At 44.4% G+C, this 25,406-nt stretch overlaps 1 long non-coding RNA gene across 1 annotated transcript in view; it reads left to right on the forward strand.

Moving 5' to 3' along the window:
• Positions 1 to 19,659: 19,659 nt before the first annotated feature.
• LOC122550926 overlaps positions 19,660 to 25,406 on the forward strand; it is a 25,469-nt gene continuing 19,722 nt past the window's right edge. Inside the window, exons 1-2 of the long non-coding RNA XR_006311978.1 lie at positions 19,660 to 20,353; positions 20,669 to 20,717. This is a non-coding gene — a long non-coding RNA (uncharacterized LOC122550926). The remainder of the gene's footprint in view (positions 20,354 to 20,668; positions 20,718 to 25,406) is intronic.

Genomic DNA, 25,406 nt, shown 5'->3' on the forward strand with positions numbered 1-25,406 from the left:
AACAAAATGAAGCGGGGATAGGCCATTCAGCCCTTCATTGGAACACAGGAATTAGAAGCGGGAGTAGGCAATTCAGCCCTTTGAGCCCACTCCGCCATTGGACAGGATCATTGCTGATCTTGCCTGGTCTTGCCTCCACTCTCCTGACTGCTCCCCTTGGCCCTTTGTCCCACTCAGAAACATATTGATCTCTTTCTTGAGTCTGTTGATTGATTCTGCCTCCACTACACTCTGGGGCAGTGAGTTCCACAGATGCGCACCTCTCTGAGAGAAGTAGTCTCTCCTCATCTCAGTCTGAAACGACGTCTTCTCACTCTATATCTATGACCTCTTGTTTGACACTATCCCACAAGGGGGTATATCTGTTCACTATCCACCTTATCAATCCCCTTTAGTATTTCCTACACCTCAATCAGATCCCTCCTCGTTTGTTCTGAACTCCAGTGAGTACAAGCCCAAGGTATTCAGCCACTTCTTACATGACAGCCCTTTCATCCTTGGAATCAACCTGGTGAACCTCCTCTGAACTGTCTCCAGTACCACCACATCCTTCCTCAAGTAAGGAGACCAAACCTGGACACAGCACTCCAGATGTGGTTTTGCCAATACCTTACAGAATTGTAACAACACAACTTTTATAATCCAGTCCGTTTGCAATAAATGCCATGATTCCATTTGCTCTTCTTATTATATGCTACATCTACATACTCATCTTCTGCGAAACATGCACAAAGACACCAGATCCCTCTGCACTGATATACTATGAATCTGCTTCCCATTTAAATGATAATTTGCCTTTTATTTTCCTCGGCTAAAATGGACAATCCACTTATGCACTTATCCACTTTAAACTCCAGCTGCCAGATTCTGTCACATTATCCCAGCCTATCAATTTCCATCTGTAACCTCTTTATGTCCTTATCACAGCCTGCCTTCACAAATATTTTAGTATCAATGTGAATTTTGCTGTGTTGCGCTCTGTCCCTGCTGCAGATCATTTATATAGATTGGAAGTAGTTGAAGTCCAAGAACTGGACCCTGCGGCACCTTGCTAGTTACGCTTTGCCATCCAGAAAAGGATTTGTCTTGACCCATTGCTTTCTATCGGTCAGCCAATCCTCCGTCCTTAATCCCCTGGGATCTAGCCTTCTGGATCAGAGGGGAGCTGATGGGATTATCATCAATTGTTGCAAAACTCCATCTGGTTCCTAACATCCTTTTAGAAAGGAAATCAGCTTATCTCTGTCTGACTTGGTCTACATATAACTCCAGAGCCACAATGATGAACATTAGAAATAGGAGCACCTGCAGACCATTGATAAGGATGTTGCCGAGATAGGAGGGTTTGAACCGTACAAAGAAGGTGAATAGGATTGGGCTTTTTTCCCTGGAACATCGGAGGCTGAAGAGTGACCTTATAGAAGTTTATTAAACCATGACAGGCATGGATAGGGTGAATAGCCAATGTCTTTTTCCTAGGGTCCAGGAAAACTAGAGAGCATGGGTTTAAGGTGAGGGGAAAAATTTAAAAGGGATCTGAGGGGCAACATTTTCATACAGAGGGTGGTGAGCTGCCAGAGGAAGTGGTGGACACTGGTACAATTACATAATTTAAAAAGCATCTGGATGGGTTAATAAATGGCAAGGGTTTAGAGGGAAATGGGCCAAGTGCTGGCAAATGGAACTAGGTCAGATTGGGATTTCTGGTCTGGAAGAGTTGGACTGAATGCTCTGTTTCCGTGCCATATGCCTCTATGACTCTGGTCTGTTCTGCAACTAAATGCAATCTTAACCTTCAACTCCACTTGCTCACCCATTCCCCATATCACTTGATTCCTCAAGAGACCCAAACTTTGTCTATTCCTGCCTTAAATGCAATTGACAATGGGGCTTACACACCCGTCCAATGATAGAGAATTCATAGATTCACAATTATTCTTCGAGTCAAAGAATTTCTCCTCATTTAAATCCTACTGTCTCCAATACAGATATACCCTTCCTTGAATACAGTGAATACATCTGCACAAAGTACTCCAGGTGTGATCTCCACCATGCTCCATAAAGTTGGAGAAAACTTCCTTATTCCTGTACTCCAATCCCCTGGTCCAATTGGCTTCCTAACTGGTTGCTGCAGATGCAGACTGATTTCCTGTTCCCTGTACTAGTGCTCCCCAGTATCCCTGAACACCAACATTTATCATTTTCAACCCTTTTAAAAAAAATTCAGCTTTTTGATCCTTCTGACCAAAGTGAATAGCTTCAGATCCTCTCACCAACTCCCATCTTGTCGCCTACTTATTTAACAGCTGCATAGCTCCTTGTATCTTCTCAGTGTCCTCCCTCAGGTTTACACCTCCAAACAGCTTTGTGTGATCAGCAAACTGAGATACATTACTTGTTGTCTCTTCACAGAATTTATTCACAAAGATGGAAATAGCTGAGGCCCAGGCACTGTTCGAAGTGATACTCTATTAGTCACAATCTGCCAAGATGAATATGCTCCAGTTGTGCATACTCTCTGCTTTCTGTGCATGTGCGATGCTAATGTATTAATTGGATCTCCCTGTTTCCCTATCTTGCTGCTGAACCTTTTGTATGGCATATTTTTCAATGTGTTAAATTCTTAATTGTCCTCTGAAATACTGTCATATATCATTCACCTCAAGAATATTGAATGCCTCAAACTCTTCTGCTAACCACACTGTGTGTCACTCAACATCAAATGAGCTTTAAGTTTTCAAGAAGGCTTCTCTAGCACAACTGAAATGGTGTATGGAAACAAAGGTGATGTGGATAAGTATGAAGTTATGCATTTGAGGAGGTCAATTCAAGAAGGAAGTATGCAATAAATGGCAAGAACCTTAGGAGTATTGACATACAGAGGGATCTTGGAGTGCAAGTCCAAAGCTCCCTGAAAGTGGCAAGACAAGTGGAGAAGATGGTAAAGAAGGCAGATGACATGCATCAGTTGGGACATTGTGTATAAATGTCGGCAAGCAGTATTGCAGTTGTAGAAAACGTCTGCCAGGCCACATTTAGAGAATTGTGTGCAGTACTATTTGTCACAGTATAGGAAGGGTGAAGGAGCTTTGGAGAGGGTACAAAAGAGGTTTACAAGGACATTGCCTGGATTGGAGTGTATTAGTTATAGTAAATGTTGAACAAACTTAGATTGTTTCATAAGAGCATTGGAGGCTGAGGAGCAACCTGAGGTATATAAAATTACCCACAACCATCTGATGAAGGAGCAACACTCCGAAAGCTAGTGCTTCCAAATAAACCTGTTGGACTATAACTGGGTGGCACAGTGGCTCAGTGGTTAGCACTGCCTCAGAACACCAGGGACCCAGGTTCGATTCTAGCCTCGGGCGACTGTCTGTGTGGAGTTTGCACATTCTCCCTGTGTCTGTGTGGGTTTCCTCCGGGTGCTCCGGTTTCATCCCAAAGTCCCAAGCTGTGCGGGTCAGGTTCATTGGCCGTGCTAAATTGCCCATAGTGTTATGTACATTAGTCAGTGGGAAATGGATCTGGGTGGGTTACTCTTCGGAGGGTCAGTGTGGACTTGTTGGGCTGAATGACCTGTTTCCACACTGTAGGGAATCTAATCTAATCATAACCTGGTGTTGTGTGACTTTTAACTTTGTACACTCCAGTCCAACACCGGAGACTCCAAATCATAAAATTATGAGAGGCGAGGATAGAGTGGAAAGTGAGAATCCTTTCCTGCGGTGGAAATGTCAAATACTCAGGGGCATTGGGACAAAGCTTAAAGGAGGTGTGGGAGGTTTCTTTTTTACACAGGGGGTGGTAGGAGCCTGGAATGCAGTGCTAGGGGATGTGGTGGAAGCAAATACATGAGCAACATTTAAGAGGCATTTGGACACACACAAGAACAGGCAGAGAATAAAGGGAGGTAAAAACGGGGTAAAAATGAGGTAAAAACGAGGTGAAAACGAGTTAAGATTTGGACCACATGCAGGCAGATGAGATTAATTTCGAATGACATCATGGTTGGCACAGACATGATGGGCAAAAGGGCCTGTGCTGTTTTATTTCCTACCTTCAGTGGTGAATAATGCAGGCCCAACCACCGAAACGTACATCCTGTGAAGGAGTTTTGTTTTTGGAAAGGCAATTAGGGATGAACAAAGTCAATCATCCACACAGAGTCATAGAGTCTTAGAGATGTACAGCACAGAAACAGTTGCTTCAGTCCAACTTGTCCATGCTGCCCAGATATTCTAACCTCACTGGTCTCATTTGCCAGCACTTGGCCCATATCCCTCCAAACCCTTCCTATTCATATACTCATCCAGATGCCTTTTAAATGCTATAACTGTACCAGCCCCAATCATCTCCACTGCAGCTCATTCCATACACGCACCACCCTCTGTGTGAAAATGTTATCCTTTAGGTCCCTTTTAAATTTTCCCCTCTCACCCTAAACCTATGCCCTCTAGTTCTGGACTGCCTGACCCCAGGGAAAATACCTTGTCTATTTGCCCTATTCATGCTCCCCATGATTTTATAAACCTCTATAAGGTCACTCCTCAGCCTTTGACACTTCAGGGAAAACAGTTCCATTCTATTCCAGTGGGGTTCCTGAGCTGGAGCTCGCCTGATGCTCCTACTTTGCTTTATTCTCATCTAGCTTTTTAAATTTGTTGTTTTTTTAAAGTATTTCTCTCTAGTTGCTGTCTAATTCTGGAGGAGCTTAGTCATGGAGGCAGTGGCAGCAACAACAGTGGCTGTGGTTCCTCGACCGGGGACTCTGGCGGGTCAGACATGAAGCATTTGGTGTGTCTGGGCAGAGCTCTGATGGTCTGCAGCATCGTAGAAGTGGCCGGGGGCCCACAACAGGACTCTGGCAGTCTGTGGTGAGGTGGCCAATGAGTCCGGGTGGTGGCCAGTGGCAGGACAGCAGCTTGAGGATCGAGAGATCAAGCCCAGTGCAGGGAAGAGATCAAGTCCGCATGGGGAAAACTCCGGGTGGAGCGACTGCTAACCCAGGGTTTATGTAAGACTGTAAATTGGAACTTTTAATTTTATTTTTATTCTTTTTTTATTCATTTGTGGGACTTGGGCATGGCTGGTTGGCCAGCATTGACAGCTCATCCCTTTTTGCCCTTGAGAAGTTAATGATGAGCTGTCTTTCTGAATTGCTGCTGTCCACTTGCTGTGGGTTGACCCACAATGCCAGTAGGGAGGAAATTCCAGGATTTTGACCCAATGACTGTGAAGGAAGGGCGGCATATTTCCAAGCCAGGGTGGTGAGTGGCTTGGAGGGTGTCACAAAGCTGGTCCCTTTTTTTCTCTAAAAGCTGTTCCTTGATCAAGCTTGCTCTGTCCTCGATTTTTTCAGAGGGGTAATAAACTAGGCTGGGCTCTGATCAGTCTGGTTTGGTACAAAGGTGAAAAGGATTTTGAGAGTCCTTTTGTTTATATGTAAACAGATGAGACTTCAGACTAAAGTGGTCATGTTTTAGAAGTGACCTGTTGTAAGAGAGGGGAGTGGTCAGCGCTCTAGCTGAGCTGAGCTGAGCAATTTTAGTTCAGTCTGATCTGGTGAGGAGTTCAGCAGGGAGCTGTGTGCAAACTCTCTCTCTCTCTCTTTCTGCCCTTCAACTTTAATCTGTAAACTGGTGTTCCATTTATACTGGTTTTTAAAGGGAGTTGGCTTATTGGGACTGTTGTGTATATTCGGAAAAGTATAATTAAGTCTAGCTGGATAGATTAAATTCTGTAGGGGGTTTCTATTCTGTTATTTGTGTTTCATTGTGTAATTTTGTGAATAAAGTTTTGTCTGTTTTAAAATCTGGTAGTCAACCTCGCTATCTTACTCCGGGTAATTTTCACTGTCCATTTTCCAAAACAAGTTGCAAAGTTATGGTCTGAGCTGCCTGCTTAAGAATGTTTTGAGTGGTCTGGCCTAGTCCAGAACAGAGGGAAACTTGCAGTTGGTGGTTTCCCAAGTACCTGCTGCCCTTGTCCTTCTAGGTGAAAGTGGTCATGGATTTGGAAGGTGCTGGCTAAGAATCTTTTGTGAAATTCTACATACATCTTGTAGATTGTACACACTGCAGCAATTGTGTGCCGGTGGTGGAGGGATTGAATGTTTGTAGAAATGGCGCCAATCAAGCAGGTTGCTCTGTCCTGGATGGTGTCAAGCTTCTTGAGTGTTGTTGGGTCTGTACCCATCCAGGCAAGTGAAGAGTATTCCATCATACCCCTGACTTGTGCCTTGTAGATGGTGGATAGACTTTGGGGTGTCAGGAGGTGAGTTACTTGCCACAGCATCCCTAGTCTCTGACCTGCTCTTATTTCCACTGCATTCATGCGGTGAGTCCAAGTGAGTTTCTGGTCAATCATTACCCCAAGGATGTTGACAGTGGAGGATTCAGTGATGGTAATACCGTCAAATGTCAAGGGGTGGTAGTTAGAGTGTGTCTTATTGTTGATGGTCATTGTCTGGCATTTGTGTGGCGGGAATATTACTTGCCACATGTTGGCCCAAGCCTAGATATTGTCCAGATTTTTGTTGCAATTGAACACATACTGCTTCAGTATCTGAGGAGTTGCAAATGGTGCTGAACACTGTGCAATCATCAGTGAACATTCTGACCTTATGACAGATCATTCTGACCTTATGACAGGTCATTGATGAAGCAACAGAAGATTGTTGGGCCAAGGACACTACCCTGAGGGACTCCTGCAGAGATATCCTGGACCTGAGATGACTGACCCTCCACAACCACAACCATCTTCCTTTGTGCAGGATATGACTCTAAGCAGCGGAGTGTTTCCCCACTGATACCTAGTGATTCCATTTTTGCCAGGGCTCCCTGATGCCATACTTGGTCAAATTTGGCTTTGATGTCAAGGGCTGTCACTCTCACCTCCCCTCTGGAATTCAGCTCATTTTTTCCATATGTGAGCCAAGTCTGTAATGAGATCAGGAACTGAGTGGCCGTGGCAAAACCCAAACTGGGCATCACTGATCATGTTATTGCTGAGCAGGTGCTGCTTGATAGCACAGTTGATGACCCCTTCCATCACGTTACTGATGATCGAGAGTAGACTAATTGGGTAGTAATTGGCTGAGTTGAATTTGTCCTGCTTTTTGTATACAGGACATACCTAGGCAATTTTCCATATTGTCGGGTAGATGCCAGTGTTGTAACTGTAAGGAAGAGCTTGGCGAGGGGAGCGGCAGGTTCTGGAGCATGTATCTTCAGTGCTATTGCCGGAATATTACCAGGGCCCATTGCCTTTGCAATATCCTGTCCCTCCAGCTGTTTCTTGATATCACATGGAGTGAATCGAGTTGGCTGGAGACTGGTGTCTGTGACGCTGGGGATCACTGGAGGAGCCTGAGATGGATCATTCACTGAACACTTCTGACTGACGATTGTTGCGAATGCACCCGCCTTATCTTTTGCACTGATGTTCTGGGCTCCTCCATCATTGAGGATGGCGATATTTATGAAGCCTCCTCCTCCAGTGAGTTGTTGAATTTTCCACCACCATTCACAACTGGATGTGGAAGGACTGCAGAACTTGGATCTGATCCGTTGGTTGTGGGATCGCTTAGCTCTATCTATCACTTGCTGTTTATGTCGTTTGGTTCGCAAGTAGTCCTGTCTGGTAGCTTCACCAGGCTGATACCTCATTTTTAGGTAAAAACAATGACTACAGATGCTGGAAACCAGATTCTGGATTAGTGGTGCTGGAAAAGCAAAGCAGTTTACCCGAGGAGCAGTAAAATCGACGTTTCTGGCAAAAGCCCTTCATAAGGAATAGAGGCAGAGTGCCTGAAGGGTACACCTGATGCTTCTCCTGGCATGCTCTCCTGCACTCTCCATTGAACCAGGGTTGATCTCATGGCTTGATGGTAATGGGTGAGTGGGAGATATGCCTGGCCATGAGATTACAGATTGTGCTGGAGTACAATTCACTGCTGTTGATGGCCCAGAGTGCCTCGTGGATGCTCAGTCTTGAGCTGCCAGATCGGTTCGAAGTCTGTCCCATTTAGCACGGTGATAGTACCACACAACACGATGGAGGTTATTCTCAATGCAAATGGGGGACTTCATCTCCACAAGGACAGTGCGGTAGTCACTTTGTTTCTAATTTACTACTTTACACTGTAATGTTTAACTTTTCAGTCATTTCTTTACTCTTCTACTCTTTACCTAAGATTTTGTACCGAGGTACCCTGTACCCAAGATGGTGCAGTTAATGGCAATATTGTAAACCTTTCACTGTACTCCCGTATCCCTGTATTTGAATACACCTGACAAAGAAATCTCTAATTCTGCCGGCTGCACTGCAGTACTTACCATGGCTCCTTTTGCAGCATCTTCCAAATCCAAGACCTATACCACTTAGAACCTTATGAGAAGCAGGCGAATGGAAACCTGGCCAAGCTGCTCACCATCCTGATATGGAAATATATTGCCGTTACATCAGTGTCGCTGTGTTAGAATCCTGGATCTCTGCTCTTTCCAGCTAATTTGAACTGTGGCTAGAGTTTGTTTTGAGTCTTGTGTCACTGTGTGGATGGACTGTGTGGCTTGCCCAATGCAGCTGATTGACCATGATTAATGCCTTAGTACTGGAGATGTTGGCCTGAGCGTGAACACTGATATCAGACTGTCAGTAGATTTAAAGGAATGTGCAAAGATATCACTGGTGACACTTCTTAAGAAAGTTGAGAACATTGTCCAAGTCTCCAATTTATAAAGGAAAGCTGCTCATGCTAAACTCTGAAAACTTTGAGCATAAATAAATATAATTTTTAGATAAAAATAAGTTAATTAATGGCACAAACAGAGATTAATGATATGATCTTATAGCTGGATGGATACAAGGAGACCAAAGCAGTGGACTAAATATTCACAGATTGTGAATTTTCAGAAGGACAGGGAGACAGTAATGGGTGGTGAGGTAGCATTGTTAGTTGAAGATGGATTCAGTAAGATAGCAACAAATCAGCTTGGACCAGGAAATGCAATATCTACATGAAGAAATAACAAAGGAAAAAAGGTATTTCTGGGATTGGTCTGTAGGCTACCTAACAGTAGGACAGAAAATAAATCAGGAAGCAATGAGTCCATGTTAAAAAAAAAAGCTGTACATTAAGCATGAGTAACTTTAGTCTTCATACAGATAAAGAAAATCAAATTCGCAGAGGTTGCCTGCAGGAAGAATTTATTGAGTATTTGTGACAATATCCCAGAATAATAAAATATAGAGCCAACCAGGGATCAGACTGTTTTTGAGCTGATAATGTGTAATGGGGCAGATTTAACAAACCAGCAACCATATAATGGTAGAATTTACATTCAGTTTGATGGTGATGAAGTTGTTTCAGAAGTAACTGTGCTAAACTTAGCAAGAATAGTTATAAAGCGTTAAGGACAGAGTTGATTGGACTGGACTGGACTGAGAAAGGTGCTTATCAGAAGAAATAGTTGATGAATAATGGCAGAGAATTAAGAAAATAGATTATAACTCACAACAAAGACACAGCCCAAAGAGGAAGAAATATTTGAGGAGGAGGATACATCAACCATGATTGACAAAAGAAGCTACAGATAATATCAAAGTGAAAGAAACAAAGTGCATTTGGCAATCATTTGGATAAACCAGAGGATTTGGAATGTTTAAAGAGAATGAAAGATGACAAGAATAAATAGATAGCAAAAATATACTTTGGGGATATATTAACAAGGAATATAAAAAAAGACAATAAGAATTTCTTTAAATATATAAAGTTAAAAATCACACAACACCAAGTTATAGTCCAACAGGTTTAATTGGAAACACTAGCTTTCAGAGTGAGCTCCTTCATCAGGTGATTGTGGAGGGCTCGATCGTAACACAGAATTTACAGCAAAAATTTGCAGTGTGATGTAACTGAAATTATACATTGAAGAATTTAAATATACAAGCTGCGATCTTTTTTTCACTAGAGCATAGATAGTTGAGAGGTGATCTCATAGAAGTTTATAAAATCATGAGGGGTAATGATAGGATCAATGATAGTTGTCTTTTCCCTCTGATGGGGGTTTCAAAATTGAGAGTATATTTTTAAGGTGAGTGGAGAGAGATTTTAAAAAGGCATGAAGGGCAAAGTTTTTACACAGAAAGTGGTTCGCATGTAGAGTGAACTTCCTGAGGAAGTGGTCGTATGTGGGCACAATTATAAGATTTAGAAGACATTTTAATAATTAAATGAATAGGAATGGTTTGGAGGGATTTGGGCCAGGAGCAGGCAGGTGGGACTAGTGTAATTTGGAATTATGTTTGGCATGGACTGGTTGGACTGAAGGGCCTGTTTTCGTGCTGTATGACTCTAAGACTGTATGTATAGGACTGCCAAAGTGAATATAAGCCCCTTAAAGAATAAAGAAGGGATATTTAAAAAAAGGTAACCTTAGATCTTAATGTTTGTCACTGAAACAAATGTTAGAGTCCATTACAAACTATGTAATTACAAAGCATTTAGAAACAAATAGGACAATCAAGCCGGACAGCATTGCTTACTGAAGAGACAATCAGACTTGATAAATTTATTAGAATTCTTTGAGAAGCTAATGGGGAGGGGTGGATAAAGGGGTAAGAGTAGATGTACATTTAGTTTTCCATGAAAGTATATCAGCATACTTAATAAAAATGTCACGGACACAGGATTGGCTAATTAACAGAAGACAATGAGTTGGAATAATAGGATGCAATTCCAATGCCTCGGTTGAGTGTTTCAGAGATCAGTGCAGGAGTGAGCTAAGCGAAATGTATAATCAGCGATTTTGCAGACAAAACCAAAATACATGCAAAGGCAAGTGGTGATGATGACAGGAAGAATCTACAGAATGATTTAGGCAAGTTAGTAAGTCGATCAGAACTTGGCAAATGAAATACTTTTGAGACATTTGACCTGTTCAGCCTCACAATGGATTAATACAGAGGACACAGGTAACGCCCTGATAAGTCTGCCAATTTAGCCTTCAATATCATAATATCTACGCTCCGTTTCTTCTGTTACAGGACATAAGATAAGCATTGCTACCAAAGATAAAACACCCTGTTAGTGACAAGCTCATACCAGATTCATCAGAAGAAAAGGGGTGAAAGGTTGTCAAGGAGTTGGCCTGATTGTGGGGTTAGAAGCTCAGCCAGTGAATGGAGGAATAGATCTGAGGGGTGAAGTGGACTATTGCTGCTCTAAATGGTACATCGCTATTTATCATCAAATCCAGGAACGGGCCTCAAACCATCAGCTGAGCTGAAAGTTCTGTAAATAATCAAAGGGAAAATATCTGCATAGCCTTCAGAAAGGCAAGCTGTTGAATGGGAATATTTCAATGCAGGAGTCACCACTTACTTGATAGGCACAGTGTCATCCTTCTGAATCAATCAGATATGGGGCACATTGCCACCAGCTGTTCCACCACTTTCATTGGTCACTTTGTTCACTGGTATCCATTTCTCCTTGTTTCTGGTGGGTGAGATCTCAGGTTTAGACATGGTGGGATAATAGCCAGAGATTGATCCCTGAGATGGGTAGAATCAATTGCAAAGCATTAATGACAACAGCCTTTCTGAGGGAGGGTCATTAACCCGAAACATTAATTCTGAGTTCTCCCCACAGATGCGGCCAGACCTGCTGAGTTTATCCAGTAATTTCTGCTTTTTTTTCCAGCATCCGCAGTTCTTTCGGTTTTTTATTCAGTTGTAAATCATTGCTCAACTTTCGTACAGTTACACAGTGCCCATAGGAAGAAAATATTCATCTCTCTGAATTTGATCAATGCACATCAGAAATTTCTGGCAAATTAACTGACTCAGAGGCTGTGAGCCCCTGCAAAGGTTTTACTGCACCAAAGAGAGATAATCTCATCAAACTGCTCTGTACGAGGACAGTTTTAACATCAACAAGGAAAGCACAGGTCCTGTGGTAGAGTCCAAAACTAGGGGCTTATTAATATTAGCTGTCAGCAATAAGTACAATACTGAATTCAGGAGAAACCACTTTGCCTGGAGAGTAGTGAGAGTATGGAACTTTCTACTACGAGGAGTGGTTAAGAATGGTGTAGGTGCATGGAAAGGAGAGCCAGGAAGGAAAGCTGATTTTTAAACCTGGCACATATCTAACTTTCCCAGTTTGAATGAAAGATCTCTGAGCTGAATCACTATGTTTGAGCAGAAGTTTCAAACCCTTTTCCAGGGTTAGAAATGGATGCAGGTGGGCGCTAAAAACCGTCCCACATCTCCCTTTCTCATGCAGACCAGTGGATGGATGGGTTTGCAACCAACAGTGCTATCTTCTGCCCACACACGACGGGTAGTTCATTAAATTTGCTAACAATCACCTGAGGCCAATGACAAGAGGCAACCTGAAATTTACCAGCCATTGAGCAGGAGACACCTGGGCGTTGGGTAGTGTTTGGACTTGTGGGGGTGTGTGGGGGAGCAATGCCTAGGAGAAGCGTCTCAGCAACCACAGAGGGAAGGGGGGCGGTGTAGGGAGGGGGGTAAAGAGTTCACTCCATATGGGTTTTGAAGTTGCCCCGACTTTCTGGAATTCTGATGACTGCACAGGTCCTTAACATTTCAGATCAGTCGATAACGCGTCGAAGTGTGATGCTGTCATCAGAAATATCTTTCCCTCAGTTAGTCAATCCAACGCTGATCACATAAGCCAATCAGTTGGTCAGTTAGCCAACCAGTTGGTTATGTACGCACAGGGAGAATTTGCTTTACATCACTCCTTTTTGCTTTAAAGTTTTGTTTTTCATTTTAAATGTCATCTCGCCTTATTTAAGGATTTATTTCTCATTTTAGTATCCCTTCATTCCTGGTTCCCTCTCACATCATTGAGAGTTGCATTATTATATCATCAGTGAGGCCCTGACTATAGCGTGAGTGTAACAACCATTGTATCTGTGTCCCACTTTCAAAGATCATTTTTGTTTTAAACGGTTTCCTGGTTAGGTATTAAAGTAAGCTTCCTTCTTAATATTTGTCTTTTTAATTTTCTCAGTCATAAAGAATGATCTCACCCTCTGTGTGGAGTTTGCACATTCTCCCCGTGTCTATGTGCGTTTCCTCCGGGTGCTCCGGTTTCCTCCCACAGTCCAAAGATGTGCAGGCGGATTGGCCGTGGGAAATTGCCCATAGTGTTCAATGATATACAGGCTAGTTGGATCAAAGTTGAGAGTGTGTTGCTGGAAAAGCACAGCAGTTCAGGCAGCATCCGAGGAGCAGGAAAATCAATGTTTTGGGCTGGAGTCCTTCATCAGGGTTGTGCATTCACAGCCTGAAGAAGGGCTCCAACCCAAAACATTAATTCTCCTACTTCTCGGATGCTGCCTGACCTGCTGTGCTTTTCCAGCAACACACTCTTAACTCTGATCTCCAGCATCTGCAGACCTCACTGTCTCCCAGGCTAGTTGGATCAGCCATGTGAAATGCAGGGTTACAGGGAGAGGGTAGGGGGATTGGTTGGTGTGGACCCATTGGCCTGTTTTCAAGCTGTAGGGATTCTATGATCTATTCTATGTTCTATGATTGTTTTGCTCAAAGCTGCATTTGTGGCTTAAATAATTGCACAGACGACGATGTCCCTTCACCAAGTCACCCTTTATTTACATGTGCATGGGCTCTGACCAGCCAGTCCAGAGTCAGCCTCTACACTGAAGAGGCTGTTTGAATCTCTTGTTTATCTGTGTCAGCCAGAGCTCCCCAATTGGCCCAGGTTAACAACCTCAACCAATGATCTCAAAGATAGGAAATCCACGTGGCTCTCATTCCAATCACTACAGTGGTTAAAGTAAAGGGTGACAACAAATTATTTTCACCACACATCCAGTTACAGTGCTATCACAGTCACTGCATTTCAACTGAAACATTGTGACAACATGAATGCACGTTGTTGAACATCGCAACTCAGAAACTGCACTGCTAAGGGACTTTGAGGCCACATAGCACACCCATTATCTCCAATATGTAAAATGTGTGGACTTGTGGATGGTTACAAGCGAAAGGAAATTGAAAGTTTAGCTGCAGGAGCTAGGGTGTACTTGTCCATGATGATCTGTCCATGGCACAGATTACCAGGTTGTATTAACAGAAGCCTCACTTGGCCATGGAAAGGATTCTTCCAACCTCCATCTGACAATGGTATTCAGAATCCTGTAGGAAAGCTCCTCTCCCAATATTTCATCGCTCCGCAGGTGCTGGCAGAGAGTTAGGCTGGTTCGTGTACAGCCTACATTCAGGATATTCCTAGATTTTCAGCAATACTCATATTTTGCTTGTGTACAAGGCTATGCCAAGAGGCTAAAGTCGGATATTTAACTGTGATTACCTTCCAACAGTATTCATTCGGTTACAAAAGCGAAGTACTGCAGACGCTTGAAATCTGAAAGAAAACATGGAGAATGCTGGAGAAACTCAGCAGGTCTGACAGCATCTATGGAGAGAAATTGGACATGTTACCAAACCTGCTGATTTTCTCTGAAATTCTCTGTGCTTGTTTCAGCATCCAGGCTTCATTCGATTTCTCTGTTACAATACTTCCCTTACCATTCTCTCTCTCTCACAATCTCTCCTTCAAAATCTGTACCTCCACAGTCTCTCCCCTTAACCTTTCCCTCATAATCTGTCTTCATAATCTCTCATCCCTCTGCAATTTCCCTCTCAATCTCTCCCCAAAACCTTTCTTGCAAACACTTCTTACAATCTTTCTCTTGCAGCCTCGCTCTTTTGCAATTGCACCCCCACGATTTCTTCCCCCCGCAATCACTCCTCTTAAATCCCTCTGTCTCAATCCTTCTCCCCCAATCTTTCACTCACAATGTCCGACGTAATTTCTGCTCTGCAATCTCCACCTCAATCTCTCCCTCTCAAACTCTCTCTCCACCATCTCTACCTCACAGTTTCTTCTCTGCAATCTCTCCCACACAGTCTCTCCCCTGTAGTGTCTTTCCCAAAATTTCTCTCTCATGATCTCTCCCCCTCAAACTCTATTCTCATGATCCCACTCCCACCAATCATTCCACCCCACCATGTCTCTCTCACGACCACACTCTCATCTTCAAAATGTCTCCCCTTAGTTTCTGTCAGGATAATTGATGTTCAAATGGTCTTGATAAAATGTCCAGAAAAATCTTCCACTGTTTATCAAGGGGTCCTTCTCACATTTCCAGCTTTATCAGCACGAAATGGTGAGTTTTCCTTGAGGTGACAGCTCTTTGTGTGATGCTGCAAATTGACTTAACGCTGTGTTTACTCCTGAACAGCTAGTTGTTACTAGGAGAAGATATTAAGAGAAGCACTAACCATTAAAATGATGTGTAGTCTCTTAAATGAGCCTAGCAAGCACTTCATTTGGCAATCAACTGTTTAGTAAATCTCCAGATAACTGTTCTTAATGCGGGCTTCAACTCCTGTAACAAGACTGTGGTGAACATAGATTAAGCCAGCCTTGCAATTTAAGACCACATTTTAGTCATCCTTTTTTTTAAGCAGTCTAGCATCCAAACACAGCCCCGGGGCATCCTTCACAATCTCAGGGTGTTCCAAACCAATTAGAACCAAACACCAGTGTGTTTTGAAGTGTTAAAGTTACCATAGTCCCATAGGGCTGCTCTTTCATTAGAGAAAGAGAGAAAGAGAGAGAGAGAAAGAGAGAGACAGTTGGTGATGGTGTAGCCTGAGGGTCACCATGCCTGAGGTGAGGGGAGTGGTTGAGAAGAACAATCTTTCATGGTAGCCTCAGCCTGTGTGGGAATTGAACCCATGCCATTAGTATCACTTTCCATTGCAGAGCAGCTGTCCAGCCAACAACAGAGAGAACACTGCAGCTCGTTTGTACAGCCCAAGTTCCCACAAGCAGCACAGAAATACATGTTCAGACCATTGAATCAGAGAATCATTGAATCCCACAGTGTGGAAGCAGGCCACAATGGGATATTTATTATTTTGAGTTCTCCTCATGAGAGAGTATGTACATGTATTCCTCTTCTCCAGGAAAGTCCCAGTTTTCCCAACACAGTTCATACAATCCCTACAGTGTGGAAGTAGGCCATTCATCCCATCAAATCCACACCGACCCTCTGAAGAGCATCCCACCCAGCCCCATCTTCCCACCCTATCCCTGTAACCCTGCATTTCCCATGGCTAACCCACCAAGCCTACATATCCCTGAACACTATGAATAATTTAGCACAGCCAATCCACCCTAACCTGCACATCTTTGGACAGTGGGAGAAAACCAGAGCACTCAGAGGAAACCTACAGAGACACAGGGTGAACGTGCAAACTCCACACAGGCAGTCATCTGAGTTAAACTTGGACCCGGGTCCCTGTTGCTGTAAGGTACTATGTTTAAACATAAATTGAACGATAAATATTTATCCAGGATGCTGGGGGGAAGTATTGCGTTATAAAGTTAAAAGTCACACACCATCAGATTATAGTCCAATAGGACGCTAGTGCTTGCAAATAAACTTGTTGGACTATAACCTGGTGTTGTGTGATTTTTAACTTTGCACACCCTCCAAATTTCATTATAAAGTGTGTTGGCTGCACAGTCATGGCTTCAATTTGCTATCACATCAAAAGGAAACAGCAGCACTGACAGTGTAGCACCCTTCAGTGCTGTAATGAGAGTGCAAGTATGGTTAATGTGTGCAAGTCTCTGGAGTGGGACTTGAACTCCTGATCTTCTGATTTCAGAGCAAGAATGCTACAAATGGAGACAAGGCTGACATGTGGAGCATTGAATCTGTGACTAATAACTTCTATTTCGTTCTGACAAGACTAGATTATCCAGCAAATTACACATCTCCAAGTGTCACAGAGCTGCTCTTGGCTCCATTGTTGTCTGGCCTTTGTCCTGAAAGCAGAAAACTGCACTTGGTGTTCCACTTCATCAATCAACTGACGGTAATGATTATTGACCCTTCAGCATTGCAAAGTTAGAATCGTAAAGCTGTTGATGAGATGTTATTAGGGTGTCATGCTTAAAATCCATCGCAGTCTTAAGCAGTCAAACTGGATTTAGAGAAAAAAGGCAGTGTTTCATAGAATCCCTACAGTGTAGAAACAGGCCATTCAGCCCAACAAGTCCACACCAACCTTCCAAAGAGCATCCCATCCACAGTCACCCCCTTACCCTTTCCTTGCATTTGCTATGGCTAATGCACCTAGCCTGCATATTCCTGGACACTATGGCCAATCCAACTAACCTGCACATGTTTGGGCTGTGGGAGGAAACTGGAGGACATAGAGGGAACCCACACAGACACAGGGAGAACGTGCAAACTTCATACAGGCTGGCATTGAACCCAGGCCCCTGCTGTTGTAAGGCAGCAGTGCTAACCACTGAGCCACTGCGTCTCCTCATGCTTACCTAATTTCTTTGAAGTATCAGCTGACAATCTTTCCAAAGCTCTGGGTTGGCTGCAACTAGGAGGATTGTGTTCAGTTCCGGTCACCGCGTTTTAGGAAGGAGTGTGAGGGTCCTCATGTGGGTCGAGTGAAGATTTATCTGAATGATTCCAGGGATGAGTGATTTTTGCTCCAAGCTAGAGAAGCTGCAGACATTCTCTTTCGAGTAAGGGAGATTGAGGGGCAATTTCATAAAGTTGTGCAATATTACAACATGTTTAAATAAAGTGGACCAAGAAAAGCTGTAAACAGAACGGCTAGGTAAATACAGGTTCAATGTTTTGGGTAAGATGTTCAAGAGGCATGTAAGGAAGGGCCTTTTTTTAACACTGCAAGAGATAAGAAGCTGGAAGAACATTAGAAACAGGTAAAGGAGTAGCCATTTGGCCCCTCTAGCCTGCCCTGTCAGTCAATAAGATCATGGCCTCAGGCCTCAGCTCCATTTGAGAGTTGGCACATCATACCCCTCAACACCACCACCTCTTCAAACACGTCCAGTAATCCAGTCAAGGGTCGTGAATGGATGGATACTTAATGTAATATACTGTACTTACAGAGGTACAAAGACTGGGTCAATGACGATGACTGAATTGCCTGACAGAAAGTCAGCATAGACTTGATGAGACGCATGCCCTTCGGTGTTTTAATGCATCAATGAATCATGTGGTAAATTAAGGTCCTGTCTGCCCTCTGATTTGATTTAAGTTTTATTGTCACACGTACTTGAGTACAGGAATACAGTGAAAAGTGTAGAATGTCATGACATAAGGCACCATCATAGGGATGAAGGGACCTCGGTACAAACCTTAGGTACAAGTAGCAACAGAGAAATTGTTCTTGTTATAAGTAGAAAAATAACTAAATAAAGTTAAATATTAACATTACGGTCCTTCCTCGGATTGATTGGAAAACTAAAGCAATAAAGGTAAAAGGTTATGATTTGGAGATGCCAGTGTTGGACTGGGGTGAACAAAGTTAAAAATCACACAAGGTAAAAGGTTGGCTGACTTTCTCGAGTGTACTCCCTGCAAGGAAGCAGTCTCCTCCGTTTTGGCCCACACTCTGGGAAACCTTGGGTTTTCTGCTCTCAACACCACAGATGCTGGGGGACACTCCCTTACTGACAAGTGGGGCTCGCTCTAACCACACTGAGCTCAGGCTCACTTCCCAGCAACAGACCGCCAGCCAACACCGCTCCAGGACTTCAGCACTGCCATGCTTCCAGTGATGCCATCACCATCACTTCCTTTCCTCCAGAATTCTGAACGTTAACTTTAAAAAAGGATGAGGAGAGAGAACAGAAAACAAAAGAATGTGAGCTGCTGGACCCCCTCTCCTCTGAGCTGCTGGTCCCTCTCTCTCTCTCCTCTGTGCTGCTGGACCCTCTCTCCCTCTCTCCTCTGTGCTGCTGGACCCTCTCCCTCTCTCCTCTCTGCTGCTGGATCCTCTCTCCCTCTCTCATCTGCGCTGCTGGACCCTCTCCCTCTCTCCTCTGAGCTGCTGGATCCTCTCTCTCCCTCCTCTGTGCTGCTGGACCCGCTCTCTCTCTCCTCTGCTGCTGGATCCTCTCCCTCTCTCCCCTTTGCTGCTGGTCCCTCTCTCTCTCTCTCCCCTCTGAGCTGCTGGACCATCTCTCTCCTCTGAGCTGCTGGACCCTCTCCCTCTCTCCTCTGTGCTGCTAGTCCCTCTCCCTCTCTCATCTGCGCTGCTGGACCCTCTCCCTCTGTGCTGCTGGACCCTCTCCCTCTCTCCTCTGAGCTGCTGGATCCTCCCCCTCGTTCCTCTGTGCTGCTGGACCCTCTCCCTCCCTCCTCTGTGCTGCTGGACCCTCTCCCTCTCTCCTCTGTGCTGCTGGACCTGCTCTCTCTGTCCTCTGTGCTGCTGGATCCTCTTCCTCCCTCCTCTGTGCTGCTGGACCTGCTCCCTCTCTCCTCTGTGCTGCTGGACCCTCTCCCTCTCTCCCCTTTGCTGCTGGACCCTCTCTCCCTCGTTCCTCTGTGCTGCTGGACCCTCTCCCTCTCTCCCCTTTGCTGCTGGACCCTCTCTCCCTCTCTCCTCTGAGCTGCTGGACCCTCTCACTTTCTCCTCTGTGCTGCTGGACCCTCTCTCCCTCTCTCTTCTGTGCTGCTGGACCCTCTCCCTCTCTCCTCTGTGCTGCTGGACCCTCTCTCCCTCTCTCCTCTCTGCTGCTAGACCCTCTCCCTCTCTCCTCTGAGCTGCTGGACCCTCTCCCTCTCTCCTCTCTGCTGCTGGCCTGCTCTCTCCTGCTGCCCCTGCCTTAAAATGACTTCAAAAGAAAAACGACAACAAAAGAAACAAAGAAAGCAGGTGGAGATGGACCAAATGCAGCACTGCTACTCCGCCACTATCAGCAGCACCTTCTCAAACCAACTAGAGACAGACAATCCAGCTGCCGGCCAATCAGCAACATCCATGTCCCACAAGTCAACAAAAAAAGAAACAGTGGACGAGTCTGCTCAAAATGAAAATGCTCTAAAATCGACAACATTACTACGGCCTCACTGCTGTCTGTGAGAGTCTATGGTACAATAGTGACTCAAACTCTCAATGCACTTCATAGAATTAAGAGTTTAATAGCCTCTTGAGTTTGTAAACGTCCTTAACGAATTCCAACTTTGTCTTCCAGCCTTTATAGACATTGCGTGCCATCCCTTTAAAAGGAATCTTGCAGCTCAACTAGTTCCCTCTGAGCCTGAAGGCCCTGAGCTCAAGTTCCCTTCAACTGGGACGGACGGCATGTTCATGACGTGGCCTGTCATGTTATTTGTATCTTGCAGAATCATCCAAAGCTCCCCACCATCCTTCGAAGGAGAAACACAAAGAAATGTGTTGTACAGGACAGTTAGTACCTGGAAGATTTCATTGATATCACAAGGTAAACGCTGATCATCAGGCTATAACAGACCGTTCCTGTGAGGAGCTAGGTGGTCTGTGAGGATTTGTGAGATTAGCTTCTTGCTGACCTGGTGTGAGGATGATTTTGTGACTGAAGTGTGAACTTACTCTTAAGCTGAGTCTGATACCTTACAAGACACTGTGATTAATCACACTTGCTATGAAATAGCTATTAAGTACTATGTAATAAACTTGCACTGTTTCTAAACATTAGCCCATCTTCAGACAAAGACAATGTGTGATATCATTCCATTATAACCTGTAACTCTCTCCTGACATTTAACCCAAACCCCAGATTCTGAGATGCCAACCTTCTGAGGGCAACCCGCTGATTGGTGACAAAGGTGAGTGAAATGAAATGGAGAAGGAGAGTATAAATGTTCAGCAGGTCTGGGAGCAGCTGTGGAGATAGAAACAGACTGGTGGAACTTTACCACAAATTGTCAGGGTACCCATTGAGGCCTAGTTCATACAGGGTTTCTCAGTGGCTGACTTTCTCCTGGTATTCTCAGAAATCTGTCTCCTGAGGCACATCTGTGGTACCCCAGTCATTCTAGCTTCTGTCTTGCCAGAGACTGAAATACTCATCACTTCCTGGAGCTCTCAGGATTCCACACGCTATTTACGTTAGGACTGAAGTAATCAATGGTAGTGCTTCAAGCCTCAGCCTCTCAAATTGGTTGACCACTCAACAAATCTTCATCTTCCCTCTTTGCTGCCCTCCCTGTCAACCCATTGGTTTTGATCTCCCTCGTGTTCCCATTTAACCTGCTTATTCAACTGATCCTTTCCCCACTTGACCCCCTGAGACCTGATGCATATGGAGTCATCGTTGTGCATTACCTCATTACACCTGTGTGGCCTCTTTCCCTCCCTTGTGCTCTCATGTCCGTCCTTTAAATGTTGAGACTCCCCCTTCACAATTCCACCTCCCCCTTCACAATTCCACCCCCCGACTCCCGCTCTGTATCCCAGCCTGCTGCCTCTGACTGAGTTTCCTGGCTTCCTTACCACAGTGATGGAGATCCCAGGTAACCATTACCTGTGCCTCTCCTTGACTTTGAGTGACCAGACCTCGCTGGGACTGATGTATGTGCAGCTCTCTGGCTGACTTACCGTTAACCCCCACTCTGATTGCAGTGGACCTATCGGGCTGACACTGTCCCATTCCCCTGACCCTGACTGCCACAAGCCAGCTGACTGACCACATCCATGTCCCTGGACTGATAGCAGACATTGCCCTTGACTAACTGCGCTTTTGGGTGCTGACTGCAGACTGTCTCTCTTGACTTGATTGAAGACAAATCTCCTTCTACTTTGAGACATGGCCATTTCTCATTGTACTTTTGTCCTTGAGTATATGTGATGATAGAATCTCATTCTAGTTCTAATTCTAATGTTGTTGAAACACATGCAGCCATGTTTGCCATGTATGCTGTGAGATTGGCAGAGATTGGCAGAGCCCAGCGCCATGCAGGAACACGTCCAGCCCCTTCGATGACTATTGACAATATTGAAAGTCTTCTTGACTTTGAGTCTATGCTAAAAGGATAAGGCAGGCATGCTGTGAGCCTTTATGCTCTGCAGTAAACACTGCATCGAGGCAAAGCAAATAGACACAAAAAGAGTGAGTACCATGACAGGATGCGGCTCTGAGGTCAAACCCAGGAGATGCTGCCTATTCTTGCGCACACCTTGTCTTGGCAGTGAAAGGTTCCAGTGTGCTCCAAAGTGCAGCATTGAAACAGAGTAAGATAGTTCATGGATCAGCGGTGTGCCCTGAGGCTGGCACAAGTCTAATGCCAACATCCATGGATTAGGGTCCTCGTGGAAGCTGTGCCCATAGAGTGATGGTGGTGTCTGGTGTCCAAGGTAAAGGTGCAAAGGAGCAAGCAATGAGGCTACAGTCACCAGGTACTTGAGAAATATCACCAATTAATTTCTATCCAGTTGTGGGAATAATGGGAAACAGCATTGTGGACCAGGATTATAAGGCCGGAAAAGCTCAGCAGGTCTGGCATCATATGTGAAGAGAAATTTGAGTTAACGTTTCAGGTTGAGTGATATTTCATGAATTCTTTGTCAGAAGTCAAATGACACCAGGTTATAGTCCAACAGGTATATTTGAAATTTCAAGCTTTCGAAGTCTTCACCTGATGAAGGAGCAGTGCACCAAAAGCTTGTGATTTCAAATAAACCTGCTGGACTATAACCTGGTGTCATGTGACTTCTGACCTTGTCTAACCCAGTCCAACACCAGCACCTCCACATCATGGCTTCCTGAGTCCTGGGGAAGGGTCACTCAATCAGAACAATTAATACTGATTTCTCTCCACAATGCTGCCAGACCTGCTGACTGTCCCAGCAATTTCTACTTTTGTCTCTGATTTACAGCGTCCACAGTTCTTTTCGTTTTTATTTAAGATTAAAGGGCTGAATGGCATACTCCTGTTTCTATATTCCTTGGTTCCTACACCAACTTCATCAGTTTCCTCATCTCCCCTCACTCCACCTCATCCCAGATAGGCTGCACGGTGGCACAGTGATTAACACTGCTGCCTCACAGTACTAGAGACCTGGGTTCAATTCCCGCCTCAGGCAACTATCTGTATGGAGTTTGCACATTCTCCCTGTGTCTGTGTGGGTTTGCTCTGGGTGCTCCGGATTCCTCCCACAGTCCAAAGATGTGCAGGTTAGGTGAATTGGCCATGCTAAATTGCCCGTAGTGTTAGGTGTAGGGGAATGGGTCTGGGTTGGTTTCTCTTCAGAGGGTCAGTGTGGACTTGTTGGGTTGAAGGGCCTGTTTCCACACTATAAGTAATCTAATCTAATAAAAAACCCTCCAACTTGGCACCGTCCTCTTGACCTGTCCATCTTCCTTCCCACCTATCCGCTCCACCCTCTACTCCAACCTATCACCATCACACCCCCCCCCCACCTGCATCTACCAATCGCCTTCCCAGCTACCTCACCTCCACCCTCCTATTTATGTCTCAGCCCCTTCCCCCTCCCGCCCTACCCACATTCCTGGTGAAGGGCTTATGCCCAAACTCTCGATTCTTCTGACCCTCGGATGCTGCCTGGCCTGCTGTGCTTTTCCAGCACCACGCTTTTCGACTCCTATGTCAATGTGCCAAGATCATCTAATATTGATAGGTTAATGCATGCAAATGGAGAAACACCTTTTACTGGTCACTAGCAAGATTCCCATCTCACCATTCAACACTCAGTTGCAGAATCAAACCTTTTTTCGTCAATGTCAATAATCAAATTTCTCTCAATCTCACCCTTATCATCCCAACTGACTTGCCAATGGCCATGTCATTCAATTATTTCAGATTGATGAACTATTATCAGAACTGGAAGTAATTAATGATCATTGGGTTTTAAGCAAGTACAGAGAAAGAGCTAAAGGTTTTGAAAAAACAATTTGAAAGGTTTGTGACAGTGTTCAAGGGATGAAACATTTTATGACTAAAAGGACTTAATGGGAAAAGTAAATAAGCAAAAGGTAGGTCTGCAGGAGAGCTAAGCATCAGGAGCAGACCAATTCTAACATAAATGAAATATATTCTGAATTATTAATCATTCTTTGGCCTGACAGAAATTGATCTGAAAAAAAGACATGTTTTGCCAAAGTATTTACTTTTGCACACATCAGGACAATTCACAAGAAATCATAGCATAAGGGGAAGAGAACATTTATAAAGTATGAGAGGAGAATGCTGATTGGCTGACAAGTAAACTCCGATTTGCAGAAGCCGGTCTGTGGATAATGTATCAGCTGATTGACAGTTAACTGCCAAGTTTTGTTTAAATTTGACATCAGGCATGTTGACTCCGATTGCTTAAGACCTTACCCTGAGAAATGAACCAGAATCATGGAATTTTTATGGTGTAAAAGATTTGGGCCGTTAGGTTTGCACCAGCTCTTTAAATGAGCATCATCACCCAGCGCCAATCTCCTGCTTTTTCCCTTTCCCCTTACACATCATTTCTATTCAGGTAAAGGTGGCTGCCTCCTCTGTTATTGAGTGGAAACAGGTGCAGTATGTACATATTCTTTCAGTCAAGCACATAGAAGTCACCCGAGGGGATAATAGCTACCCAGAGCCAGTGTGAGCGCTATAATGTACAACACAGAGCCATAAAGGGGGAGAGTACTGGGGCACGTAGGCAAACATTAGTGAAACACAGTGGAATTAACTGTCTTAAAGGAGGAGAGTGAGGTAGTGCAAGAACATCCACTTGGTCTCAACGTTCTGACCTTTAATTTGGATATTATTGGCAGGTAACAATTTCAATCCTGCTCCACTATAAGTGTCTCACTTTTATTAAACCACTAAGCAATTGTGCAGATTCACAATGATGTTGGTTCCTTGGTAGCCTTGTGATTTAGAGTGTGTATCGAGCAGTCAATTTGTCAACAGATCCCTCCATGTGCCTCTTGAGACTTGTTGATTAGACCACTTTACCCTCTGAAGTAACAAAGTCTCTCTAAGTTCTCTTTCCTGCTATGGATGGCCAATTTATTGGTTTTTTAGTTACATCTCTGTCCTGTCCAGGAGCATCTGCCAGATGTCCTCTATCATTGGCCTTTTCCAGAGGCCATGCTTGAACCAACACAGGCAGTTATTTCCAAATGTTAATCCTGATACTCTTATCAATCTTTAATGTAAGATGGAAGGAGGCGTGTTTATTGACTTAAAGTCATAGAGTCATAGAGATGTACAGCACAGAATCAGACCCTTCGTTCCAATTCGTCCATGCCAACCAGATAGCCTAAAATAAATCTAATCCTCAAAGTTTGTGACAAGATTTGTAGCTCGGGTGCTCATTGCTGTGGTTCTGTTCGCCGAGCTGGAAGTTTTTGTTGCAAACGTTTCGTCCCCTGTCTAGGTGACATCCTCAGTGCTTGGGAGCCTCCTGTGAAGCGCTTCTGTGGTGTTTCCTCCAGCATTTATAGTGGCCTGTCCCTGCCACTTCCGGTTGTCAGTTTCAGCTGTCCGCAGTAGTGGCCGGTATATTGGGTC

The sequence above is a fragment of the Chiloscyllium plagiosum genome, chromosome 6 (genome assembly GCF_004010195.1).
Source record: "Chiloscyllium plagiosum isolate BGI_BamShark_2017 chromosome 6, ASM401019v2, whole genome shotgun sequence".
Taxonomy (NCBI): Eukaryota; Metazoa; Chordata; class Chondrichthyes; order Orectolobiformes; family Hemiscylliidae; genus Chiloscyllium; species Chiloscyllium plagiosum.